Source organism: Anomalospiza imberbis, chromosome 5 (assembly GCF_031753505.1).
Source record: "Anomalospiza imberbis isolate Cuckoo-Finch-1a 21T00152 chromosome 5, ASM3175350v1, whole genome shotgun sequence".
NCBI lineage: Eukaryota > Metazoa > Chordata > Aves > Passeriformes > Viduidae > Anomalospiza > Anomalospiza imberbis.
Genome location: NC_089685.1, coordinates 54298888 through 54311306, shown reverse-complemented (window position 1 = coordinate 54311306; position 12419 = coordinate 54298888). Strand labels below are relative to the sequence as shown.

General features: G+C 36.5%; 1 long non-coding RNA gene across 1 annotated transcript in view; it reads right to left on the bottom strand.

Annotated features, from left to right (window-relative positions):
- LOC137474375 (uncharacterized) overlaps nt 1-644 on the bottom strand; it is a 330950-nt gene extending 330306 nt beyond the window's left edge. The window contains exon 1 of the long non-coding RNA XR_010999322.1: nt 615-644. This is a non-coding gene — a long non-coding RNA (uncharacterized lncRNA). The remainder of the gene's footprint in view (nt 1-614) is intronic.
- Nucleotides 645-12419: the final 11775 nt, after the last annotated feature.

Here is a 12419-nt window from a genome sequence, read left to right as displayed (position 1 = left end):
AGCAAGGGAGAAGGTCTCTGTTTTAGACTGAAAATATCCCTTCTTCCCTACCCATAAATCAATCAAGAGAAAGTTGTTAGGCAGAATAAAACCTGTTGTCAGTCAAAACTTAGTAAAAATATATCCTGATGCATATAGACACCAAGAATACTGAATTTAAAAATAAGAAAAAAAAAAAAAAAAAAAAAAACATATATTTTGATGAGATGATATTTTGATTTAATTCATCAAATTTCGTCATTTCAGTTATGCAGGAAATAGAGAACTCTTAAAATTATTTCTAACTTAAATTGAATACAAATTAAGGATGTTTATTCCCTGAAAAATGGCTTTCTGCAGACATTTGTACCTAATTGCCCACAATGTTATTGGGGACTATGAAAATTTTAATTTAACATCATCATTCATTTCTTTAAAATTGTATTTATTATTTTATGTGCTTTTCTAGTATTTCACTAATGGCAAAGTGTCTCCTTAAGTGTTCTAGAATTAGCTAGTGTCAAGATCCTTCACTAAAAAACAAGTGGAATGATGATAGAATAATTTGGGTTGGAAAAGGCCTTCAAGATCATCATTCAGGGCAAACACCAACCTAACACAGCCAAGCTCACCACTAAACCTTGTCCCTAAGTGCCACATCTACATGTCTTTCAAATACCCCTAGGGACAGTGACTCAACCACTTCCCTGGAAAGTCTGAACAATGTTTGACAACTCTTCTGTGAGGAAATTTTCCTAATATCTGATCTAAATCTCCCCTGCTGCAACTTGAGGTAATTTCCTCTTGTCCTACCATTTGTTACTTGGGAATGAGATCTACAGAGCAATTTTTCCATCATGATTTTGAAAGAAAAATACCCCTAGTAAAATCATATTCCAGTTATTTTACTGGTTATACATTTCACCATTAAAAATAGCAATGCATGATGCAAACGTTTCATGAGAAGCAGTACAAAATTACTGAGACACAGTAAGTTTTGAATTTAGCACATTTCAATATTTTACAGAGCAATCTGTTGGAGGAACCCTTTCCATTTAAAAGCTTTTCAAGGAAATCTGTTTTGAGATACATTTGAGAGCCTGAAACAGAGTCAAATAGAAAGCTGCTGATGAAAAATGCCATCTCCAGAGGAGAGAGAACCCAAATTAACACACAGCACTGGAACAATACCAGCTTAGAGGAAGTTAAAAGTTGAGTCCTGTGCATGACTGGCTATGCTGATGTGTGAAAAATAAGGTAATTAATCAGTTGTTCTTTTATAAAAGTAACAAAATACCCCTGTGCCCCTTAAAAACATCCCAGGCCAGGAAGAGCGTTGCACTATGGGCCATGCTTTAGCAATATCTGGTTTATGGATCATTCCTCATCTATCAGAACAAAACCTCCTTTCCCTGAAGTCCAAAGGCAGCAGACAGCAGGCAGCTAGGTGGATTCCCTGTCCTGAAATATTCTACCAGGTTCCTTAACCCCTTTCACTATCATCAATGCAGCTGCCTTTATTTTTTTTAAACTAATATTAAACTAATTTTTACTGATATTAAACAAACAAAAACAAACCCTAGTTGAATAACAGAAATCACCCATAAATTCTCCGAGGAACAACAGAACCAGAGCTTCTTGAGCCGTGTTTGGGCAGCTTATCTACATTCCCAAATGGCATCTGATAAGAGAAAAGGGACATCAACCCTCAAATACTAGAGTGGCCCCAAAAGTAGCTGCTGAAATATGAACTTTATGAAAGAGATTTTATGATACTATGGTAGTATTCACTGTTATAACAATTGGAAGGAAAGGATGAGAAGATACTATGAATGCTCAAACATACATGGAAATGGCACTAACATTTTTCTTGGAAGACTTAATATATAGATTTGGTCCTGGCTTTTTGAAGGTGTTTTTTTTTTGGTTTTTTTTTTTGTTTTGTTTTTTTTTTTTTTTATGTTGTTGCTGCTGTTAATGGGAAGCATTGTTTGCTGGTTTGGGTTTTTTTTTTTGGTACTTGAAAGTATTGCCTTTAATATATCATTCACAGAAAACGCTTGATTATTTTTTGGGTATTAGCTCTGCTTTTCCCTTATATCTGAGCAAATTTTATCTACTCATTAGAGCAGTAGAAAGACTTAGAATTGATCATTCATGTTGGCTTTTTCAGGTTTGTATTCAAATGAACTTTTAATTTTAGGGAGCAGACTGGCAATGACAACATAGCTAAATAGTGATTAATAAAGGTTTACTACAACAATATGATATTATGTTAGCATTATGCTAAATCCTTAATGAAAATTGAATTGAAAAGATTATTTTCTTTAGAAGAATGTAAGATAATATAGTCAGAGATATTAAGGGTAGCAAAAATATCTAAATGAGCCTGTTATTCACAAAAAGAAGTTGATCAAGCATATATTAACTTCCCTGATTACTGAACAAGCCTTTATAAATGCAATTATTTACAAAATTTAAATAGCTGTTGAAATTAACAATACTTAGTAAGTGTGGCAAACAGAATAAAATTCTGAATATTTCCTTTTTCTATCTGCCAGTTTCAGGACATTTATGCTCATGATTTCTAAGTGCAGTTAAGATTTGTTAGCTTCTGTTTTGGTGACAGGCTCTGACTTTTTGTCACCCATATCTACAGTTTTAGATTTATTGATTCTTATTGATAACAGCTAACTGTGGCCACAGAGAGGTCAGTATGGATTATGAAGAAATGCCATTTCTTGCTTAGTTTTTTTTTTGACTGCACTGAAGTTCACAGTGCTGTGACACCACTCCAGACCATACCCATGTCAGTGCAGTGCTTGCTCATTTAAATCTATGCAAACAGCAGGCAGAGCAGTGGCTGCTGGGTGCTCTCAGCCTGAAATAATGGCTCTGACCACACTTCTCTCCTCCTGGAGGACGATTATTTTTCTCCTTTGGTTTGAATTATTAGGAGAAAACTTTCTCCAGCATTGAAGACTTACCAGGACATGATGATCCACCTGTAATAAAAGTAGGGCTGTATTGATCCTCTGCAAATGATAGGGCTGTAGATATATATATACTAGTATTCCCATTTTTCAATGATTATATAGTCGACACGGGGAATATAAAATTTCCCTGCTGTAATAAGACACTGTGAGATTTTTAGTGCCATGTTCCCTTCTTCTTTACTTCGCCTCTACTTTTCATATAATATCCATTTATATTACACGTCATATTAGACAAAATATTGTATTCATCTTTCATAATCCTAAACAAGCTATAAGATTTCAGGCTAATAGGAAAAGTACTTCAAATCTACTCTTTATCATTTATTGCTCTCTCCTTTACTATTACCTTCATCTGGGTAGCTCAGTAGGAAAGGAGACAGCCGGAGATTTTTGGGTTTGAGTTCACTGACCTTTTTAAAGCAAATGCTCTGGACTACTACACCTTTCAGTCCTGTTCCTTGGCTGCAGGCAGTGCTGGTGTTCTGTCAGTCCTCACTCTGTTATAGTGTCTCTTTGAATAAAACACTTGTTTCAGAAGAACAACAAACCAGTCCCATGTCTTTACCAACCCTAATCTTACAGGACAAGTTATCATTAGTCCTGTGTGCAATATGATTTATCAATCTCAAATACTCAAAATGCCTCAAATTTACTGAAAGGAGGGCATTTCAAATACATTGATATATGTTCCATTAAAAAAAAAAATTAAATCTGAAGCAGTTCAATGTGTAATTTTTCCCAAATGGCTGTTAGATGATAATAAATTTTATCTAGAGTGGGAATTTTGAGCCTGGTCTCTTAAATTCTATTTCAGTCTCACAGATATCAAAATATTCTTTACATTTTAATCTCAGTCACATTACAAATTAACATGACTCAAAAGGAAAAGATCTTAGAGTTGGAACTGCTGGTGCTGAGGATGCAGTGAACACACCACACATGGTTTTGGGGGAAGTGCCAGAAGCAGGGCTCCACTCTGATCCCATGTCCCTGACTTATGGCACCCTTAACCCATGGCCCACTAACAATTGGTCAGCATTTTCCAGTTCAGTTTGATCTGAAATAATGAGCTCATCTCATGATGTTGCAGGTTCACCTGAAAAGAAATCAGTCATGCACTCCAAAACTCTGTGGTGGGAACAAAAGTGCAGAAAATGGGGATGATCAGGTGAAGAAATTCAGAAGCAGCCACAGTGGATCTGAACTAAAAATCTAACATAGACTCCCCCTGGCTTGACCTTACACCTGCCACCTTTCAAAGACAAAAGAGAAGCCAAGATTTTAACTTTTATGGCTACTCAGTAAATGTGCTTCAGTTGTGTTATAATCTATGAAAAAAATCTGTGGGAGTAGATTGAAAATATTAAATGCAGAATAAAATATAATTTATAAAGAAGAATTTGCAGTGATGCAGTGTTTAAAATGATGCTCTTGCTGAGGTTTGTTTTCCTTGGATATGATAATGACTAAAAAAGCAACAGAGTCTGAGTGAGTGTTTTGGTTTGGAAAGACAGGTGTCTGCTAAAGAAGGCAGGAGCCTCTCCTGAAATGGAAAAAAATGTAGACCTTATCCCTCCGAATTGTTACAAATTTGAAATTAAGGATGGTTCTCAGGCAAAAATATGGGAGCAGGAAAAACAGTTCTTTATTAGGGAAGAAAATAAAAAGATAAAATAAACAATGCAGTGAACCAAAACAACACTGACAGTCAGAATACAACCTGACACCCTGTTGGTCAGGGTGCTGGCAGCAGTCCAATTGGAATTGTGGCTGCAGTCCTCCTGAGTGTCAGGTGTGGTTCTGTTGGAGCAGTGATCCTGTAGAAAAGGGCGCAGTCTTCCTGCAGTGCAAGAGGCAGCTGTTCCTCTGGGAAATCCAGTGCAGGAAAAGCTGTGCTCGTGTTCCAGAAACTCAAGATTATATCCAGGTAGAAATGCTTGGCTCCTCCCTCTGGGCAGAGCATCTCCCAATGGGATGTTATAGTTCTTATCAGTCACCCAGTGACATTCAATAGCCTGTTATCAGCAGATGTCTCCCCTGAGAGAGGATTGGTTGTGGAAGAGATAAGGAAAACTGCTCACTTAACAGAAGACAACTGCCACACAGATGGCAAATGGAATACATCTTGCCTTTCAATCTGGGACAGGGAGTCTGAAGATGGGATTCTGCACTTAGGTTCCTTTGAGATCTCTCCAGTGACAACCAGTACAACACATCAGCATCAGAGAGGTTGTCCAGAAGTCACAGATGAGAATTTAACAAGAAATTATTTGATGATGTGCATGAAGGACTCAGGCCTCATTCACTTCAGCACAGCTGCTCTTACTCTGTGAGGCTGGCCTTCATTTTGTCACTGGAGACAACAAATCCATACCAAAACCCAGGTCTAAAATTACTTTCCAGAACAACTTTAACTCCCATTTCCTGACTTCTACTTTGAATTTTTATTCAGTCCTTACTAGCCATGTGTTTTACCTCTTAGACTACAATGTTTCAGCCTCAACAGTTTCATAAGGAAAAAAAGATAAACAAGCTTTCTGAATCTGAACCTTTGGTCATAGTCTACAATATTCATTAGCAAAGAATTACCAAATACCCAATTACCAAATATATTTTTAAGCTGCTAAGACAAATACAAACTTCAATAATAAATTGTTACTTCAATGTAGGAAGTATTTTCTATGTTGCCTTAGGCCATTTGACAAAATTTTGATTATTGTTTTTTTCTTGAGGATAAGTTTATTTGACATATAATTAACGTGTTTAAGCGCCACTGTTTTAAAAATTACCTAATTAGTTTATTTATAAAATATTAAAATAGCAAAGGCAAGAACACATTGATAAACCTCTGTTAATGAAAAAAAAAATTAAAATTTAATTAGAAAGTTTAAATTTCTAGGAATCCGTTTTCCTTCAAAAAACCCCGAAAACCCAAAACAACAAAACCAACTGAAACTGTTTGGAAAATAAAATGGTGTGCTTCTTTGACATTTTTCAGTATGTAAGTATTGAATAATCTACAAAGTTATCTATATAGTTTTAAGGATGTTGGATGGGGAGGAATTAAATTATGAAACAAAAATTAAATTATGAGGCATCTTCCATTAGTATAGAAATATTCCCAGCCATGTTATTTATATAAAATATGTCCTTCCTGATAATCACATCATAAACAAGACAGCTGCTTATTGCTTTTTTTATTAAGTTAATTTATTATTGCAGACTCAGAGACAGGAGGCTCTGTAAATGTGTGAGTATGACTGTAGAGGTACAGATACATGGTATTTAAAATAAATTATTGAGGAATTTCAGAATATGATTGTCCATTGCTGCTTGATGGTACGTCCTACAATAGTACAATGAAAGGAGAGGAGATATATTTTTTAGCTTCAAATTAAATTGAGAACTTTTTATATCAAGTCCTTAAAAGCACCAAGAATTTTTAAAACAATGGCACTCATCTCTTTTGAGAGTGACCACAGCTCCCTGTGGTGTGTGTCTCTAATCCATGGAGGATGACTGTGCCCTTGGGAGAGGGAAATAATGAAGTCACACCCTCTCCCTGTGGAGCAGAGAGCCCCAAGGGTATGTGGGATGGCTCTTCACAAAGAATTCTTAACTGCATGGATCTTGTTAAAGATGGGATTTTCAAGGCAGATTCGTTAGACCTTGGTTCCCTGAGTGTTTTAAAAAATCCCACATCACAATAAAATGCAAGACCTTAAATCCCCTTTGTAGTTTACACAACTTTTATTAAATCTTTTCATATGATTAATGATGAAGGAAGAGAAACAGTTATAAAAAATACTTAAAAGTTCAAGTTATGCAATGTATATTGACCCAGCATTCATAAGTCAGGAATTTTTAATGTCTGCATCATGCAGGTGGACATCAAGCAAAAAAAAAAAAAAAAAACAACAAAACCCATGCATCCAGGTTTTGAACATCTATAGAGGTGTTGTTGCTTATATAATGAGTTCTGGCTCATTGCAGTATAAAATAAGCTGTTCAGGAAATCCACACCTCTATGTGTAATTAGTGTGGAATTTAGATGCCTCCAGAAACTGTGTGTTCAGATCTGAGGAGTAGTGTGGGTCTATTTTGTAATGTAAAGTATTGTGAGGCTAATTTCAATCTGTGTAAAAGGTCTTAATTTGGAGACACTGTAAAGCGAAGTTTCTCATTTCTCCTGTCCCACGAGGGTGCTGACGCCCCCTGTATAAGTGTGTAACAGCTTCCATGCACACAGGGACTGCTTCTTTCTTGATCCTTTATTTCCTAAGCCTTAGGAAATAAAAACCAGAGAGCAGCAATCAGAAGACTGCAATGGAAATACAAGGAAAGAACTATTCAATATACATCTATTACTAAAAATTTTTGGTGAAACAAGAGATCGTGAGGATTATTACATGGGTAGCAAAACGAGCAAGAAACAGGCTGAAGGGAAGATATTTATACTGTATAGCAATAAGAATAAGGAAGATTTACTACAATTCTTGAGATTTTTAAATAAATACTTTCAATAAAGTAACTATTAAAAAAGTATGCTGATGGCATTTGTTCAAGATACAGAGCACGAAGGGAGAATTACATAGTCACAGAATGGGTCAGGTTGGGAGGGACCAAGGTGGGATCATCTTATCCAACTTCCCTGCTCAAGGAAGGTGATCTCAGAGCACATGGCACAGAATTGCACAGCAGTGGCTGACAGGTACCCAGACTTTAATTTGCTCACACCCTTTTAAGCTCTCATGGAGCATAAAAATCATTATTTTTGCAGAGTCCAGTCATTTTGTTGATTAGATACCTTAAAGACCTAATCATTATAGAAATTACCTTATTAAAGAAATAGGATGAAATTTCACACTGTAAAACGAAAATACCTCCATTAAGAAATTAATAATGAAAACTGAGGAGTTACCAGTTAGAAAATACAAAGGTGCTGAAAGATTTGGAGAGACCTGTTGATCAGATGGTGACTCTGAATTTGCTATCTCTCTGCAACTCCTGCTGCAATTTGGGATTAAGAAAAGAAGGTATTTTTGTGTCAATCTGACAGTAGAGATCCTGTCAAGGTGGCAAGCCTCGACTTCATATGAGGAACTAGCAAATTGTCTTTTTTGAATTCTGATTCTCCAAATAAAATAAAGAAAGAAACAAACATGGCATGGAGCTAAAAAAAAAAAGACAATTTGAAGGAACAGAAAGCCTTTAAGTTTTAATTAGATTTAATTTAATTAACCTTTGATTTGATCAGCTGAGTAAATCCCTAAAACTGCATGGACTAAACATGAGAGAGGGAGAAGACTAACTTATGTTAATTAATAAGGGCCTGAGGAAAGTAAAAGCTAGATAAATACAAACACAGTTATATTGACAGTTAGTTTACAACTTCTAATACTCAGAGGACAGACATTCTGAAATGTCCTTCCTACAGTGGAAATCCAACTGATTTGAAGTGATAATTTGGCATGTATATGAAATATGATTGATATTTTTACCTGTATCAGCAAGGGACATCACTACAGGACCCAACAGATCTGCTTAAAACTATTGTTCATTGAAAAATCAGTCACTGCACTGATTGCTCTGAGGCAATTCGGAAGAAGCAAAGTGATTTATTATGTACACTCAGCAAAATTATTTAATTTCCCTCGTGCCCCAGTGTTTGTGCAGCACATTCTCTATGTTTGGATAATATTTTTCAATAATTACTTTTCTCTAATAGCTGCAAGAATTTATAAAACATCTTCATTTCATTAATTTAGCAGCCACTGTAGAATTTTAAGCAGCAAGCGCTCCCAAACTTCAGTGGCTTTCCAGATATTGTGATGAGTAGAACTAGAAAATTGAGGTATATTAGTTAAAGTGACATACAATTAGTCATGCCAAATTACATTTGTTTGTTTGGTAAAACTGGGAAAAAAATCAATTTCAACAAGAAAAGAACTTTGGATGATCTTGCATATTTTGTAGAGGATCTCATCTTCCATCCTCTTGGCTCTTACTGCCTTTGAGAATTTGAATTCTTTTCCAACTTATTTTTACTCTCCACTCTGGCTTCCTTTCTTCTGATACCACAAATAAATTTCTTTCAACACTTTTCTGACCAAAAATGCAATTTTTTTCTGGCTACAGTGCCTTTTTGAACCTTGTTTCCATTCTCTTAACATGAGCCTTTCCCCATTGAAACTGCAAGTGGGACTGAGAAGAAAAACATTAACATTATGTAAATGTTAGAGCTTTCAGTACACTTCCTCTGAGCCAAGATTTCTTAAATGTTACACAATCAGAAAAAGGAGTCTAATTGCAGTAAGTTGACTTTTTTTCCCATGTGGTCCATTTTTTACTTTACTCCAGAGGTAAGATGCTCCCCTTTCCTGCAAATCCCAGCTACTACTTCATGATACAAGAAAAATAAAAGCCACATCAGAGAAACATGGGATCATTAAGGTTAGAAGACACCTTCAAGATCATCTAGGCCAACAATTAACCCAGCCTTACCATGATCACCCCTAATCCATAACCCCAAGTGCCACATCCAGACACCTCTTGAAAACTCCCATGTTTATTTGAGAACATTTTAGTGCAGGCTAATGAAAAAAGAATCCTAAAATTATTACTATAACACTTTATGTCAGACTTTGATGGTTTCAGGGACAGCAGGCAATGGTTTATGACTGGAAGGTCTCAAGTAGCTGGACACAGAAAACTTACAGACACAACACCCTCAAGAAAAAAAAAAAAAAAAAAACTGGTAAAATGCTAACCCAGTGAAAGTGCATACTTGTGTGCTGTGTGCCCGTGCTTGTGTTTGGACATATGAATGCATCTAGGCTTAACTGTAATTAAAACCTGAATTAGTATTTAAATAAAAGTATGTCCTCTTATTCATTAGCCTTGTATATTGGTTTCAGAATTATCCATATTTTTCAATTAATTGAGCATTTCTTACTTGATGTGGAAGGTCAAAGAACAAAGTCACAGAATAACTGAAACCAACAATATTTTTAACAAATAACAATACTCATTAACTGGAAAAAGGTCATTATACTGCAATTCCCTGCTGCTTTGTTATTTTCATAAGCACTTTACATAATGAGATTTGAGAAATCCTACAAATTGTACACTGTTTACTAAAACAAGCATGAAGTGTTTAGTTCAACTCAAATAAAAAACTATAATATTTCATTGTAGTAATTAGAGTTATTTTGCAGCATCTGCATATCAGGATCTTAATGCTTCATGTATGATTAAGACATCATTAAAAGCAAGCACATTATAAACTGGAGATACAAAGACAAATATCATTAAAAGCAAGCACGTTATAAACTGGAGATACAAAGACAAATATCATCCTGGAGAACTTCTCATATTAAATGTCAGTCAAATGTCAGAAGGACATAAGTCCATATTTGTGTTGACAACAGGCTGCTACATTTAAGCTGCACAAGGTCACATCTTTGCTTACTGCAATGAACTGGAATTATTCTTTGAGAAAGAGTTTGCTTGTCCATGGGCCTTCTTCATGATCCAAAAGTGGCCATTACCTTCTGCTTTATGAGTCCTTCTCAAGCTGTTCCGTGTGGAAAATGCCATACCCAGCTGTACTGGGTCATTTGCTAGACACATATTTTCACCTAAGAGATCTGTTGAATGTGCCTCTGATAACACAGGTCACAGGTGACACTGCTCCATCATGTGACGTTTGAAAATCTCTGTAGATAATTCAAGTGTATTAACCTTCCCTAATGTCTGGCATATTCCTCCTGGGCAGGCTGGCATCCTTTTCCTGAACAGTGACCCCAAAGAGGAGGAATTGTTGTGGGCCAAGGATTCACCATTGCTAAGTTCCCCTCTCCTTCCCCCTGTTCAGAGTGAATGTGTCCATACTGTACATTATTGGGGGTGATCTTTGGCTTTATGCCCATCCCATACTCCTTGATTTCTCAAGGATGTGCCACGTGAGCTGCTACCTGCCAGAGTAATCACAACAGAGCAGGAAAATCTGCTTCCAGGAATCCTGGGATATGCACAAAGATTGAAAATGTGAGAACTGCCCTAGATTTTTGAGTGGTTCCAACACTGAATTATTACGATCAGGTTAATTTGCCCCACATAGTGCAGAGACTTCTCTGCAACCACTGAAAACACAATTTTAATAATATGAGGCATTAAGAATGTAAAGAGTACTCTCAGACATGTTTGAGAGCAACAAGGAGCACACGAGGAGAGCTTTCGGATGGCTGGAATGCTGAATAAATCGAAGTGCATGTAATTTTATCCATACAACTGATGGATATCAGTAATATCCATTACTAGCAGGACCCAGAACAGGTTGCTTCCCATATGATTTCCAAGTTTCATTTAAGAGAAGGCTAACTTAATGTCACCAAAACAGTATTTGAGAATGCTATTAAAATTGCAGTGTTACTGACCATGCTTTTAGTATTTCAGCTTTTTTGCCTGATGTCAATTTATTGAGAGGTATAGACGTACTGGAAGCCACCAAATATTTAAATTCTATCTAGAACCCTCTAAGATTGCTCAGACTCCAAGCAGAGAGCATTAACTACTCTCTATGTCCTTTTTTTTTTATCCATTAAAATATGCAGTGAAAGAAGCAGAAACCTTGTAGTAGAAAGGTTTATCAGTAGGAGCAGTGTAATAAAATTAAAGGGTCCTAACCCACTCTGCCTTCCAGTATCACATCCCTATTCCAAGCTTTGGGCTGCCTGCCAACTCTGTGTTCATTATTGTTATATTCATTAAAGCTGTCTTTACAAAAAATAATAAGTTTAGCCTGCCTGCAAAAATGCAAAACAAAACAGAACCAAAAATGAAGGGAAAATATACTTCATTTAGCTCCAGCTCTACCTTTCCTTGCCCTTCATCTTACTGATCAAGAGCTTCTGTCCCTTCCTCTGCCACTGACATTTTGACCTCCAGTGAGCGTGTCCACTGCAAATCTGCCCAAGCCAGAGGATGCCAAATGGCTGCCACTCTCCTGCCTATGAGCTCTGTGGAGACTGGGACCTCCTGAGTGCTTTTGAGCCAGGGGACACCTGGATGATATTAAGACCTGGGTAATTACTGGGAGTGCTCTTCTCTCTGGTTGCTTACCTTGAATCACGGTCCCACTGAAATCACAGGAGTGCTCGTCAGGAGCTGGAGTGTTCTGTGCCTGGCCAAAATCTTGTATAAGGATGATACTGAGTGTCAAAACACAGAACATTTGATTTGATTCTAGTGAAGTCATCTATTGTGATACAGCCTACAACTTGAATCTGACAGATTCTCAGGTGTTCAAATCTCTTCACCAAGATGTGTTAGAGAGTTCTTGAATTTTCTCATTCCAAACAGTCAACAAATACATTAAGCAGAACAAACTTTTTCTCTCAAGGTGGAATCCAGAGGTCTAGATAAAAGCCAACCTCATTAAAT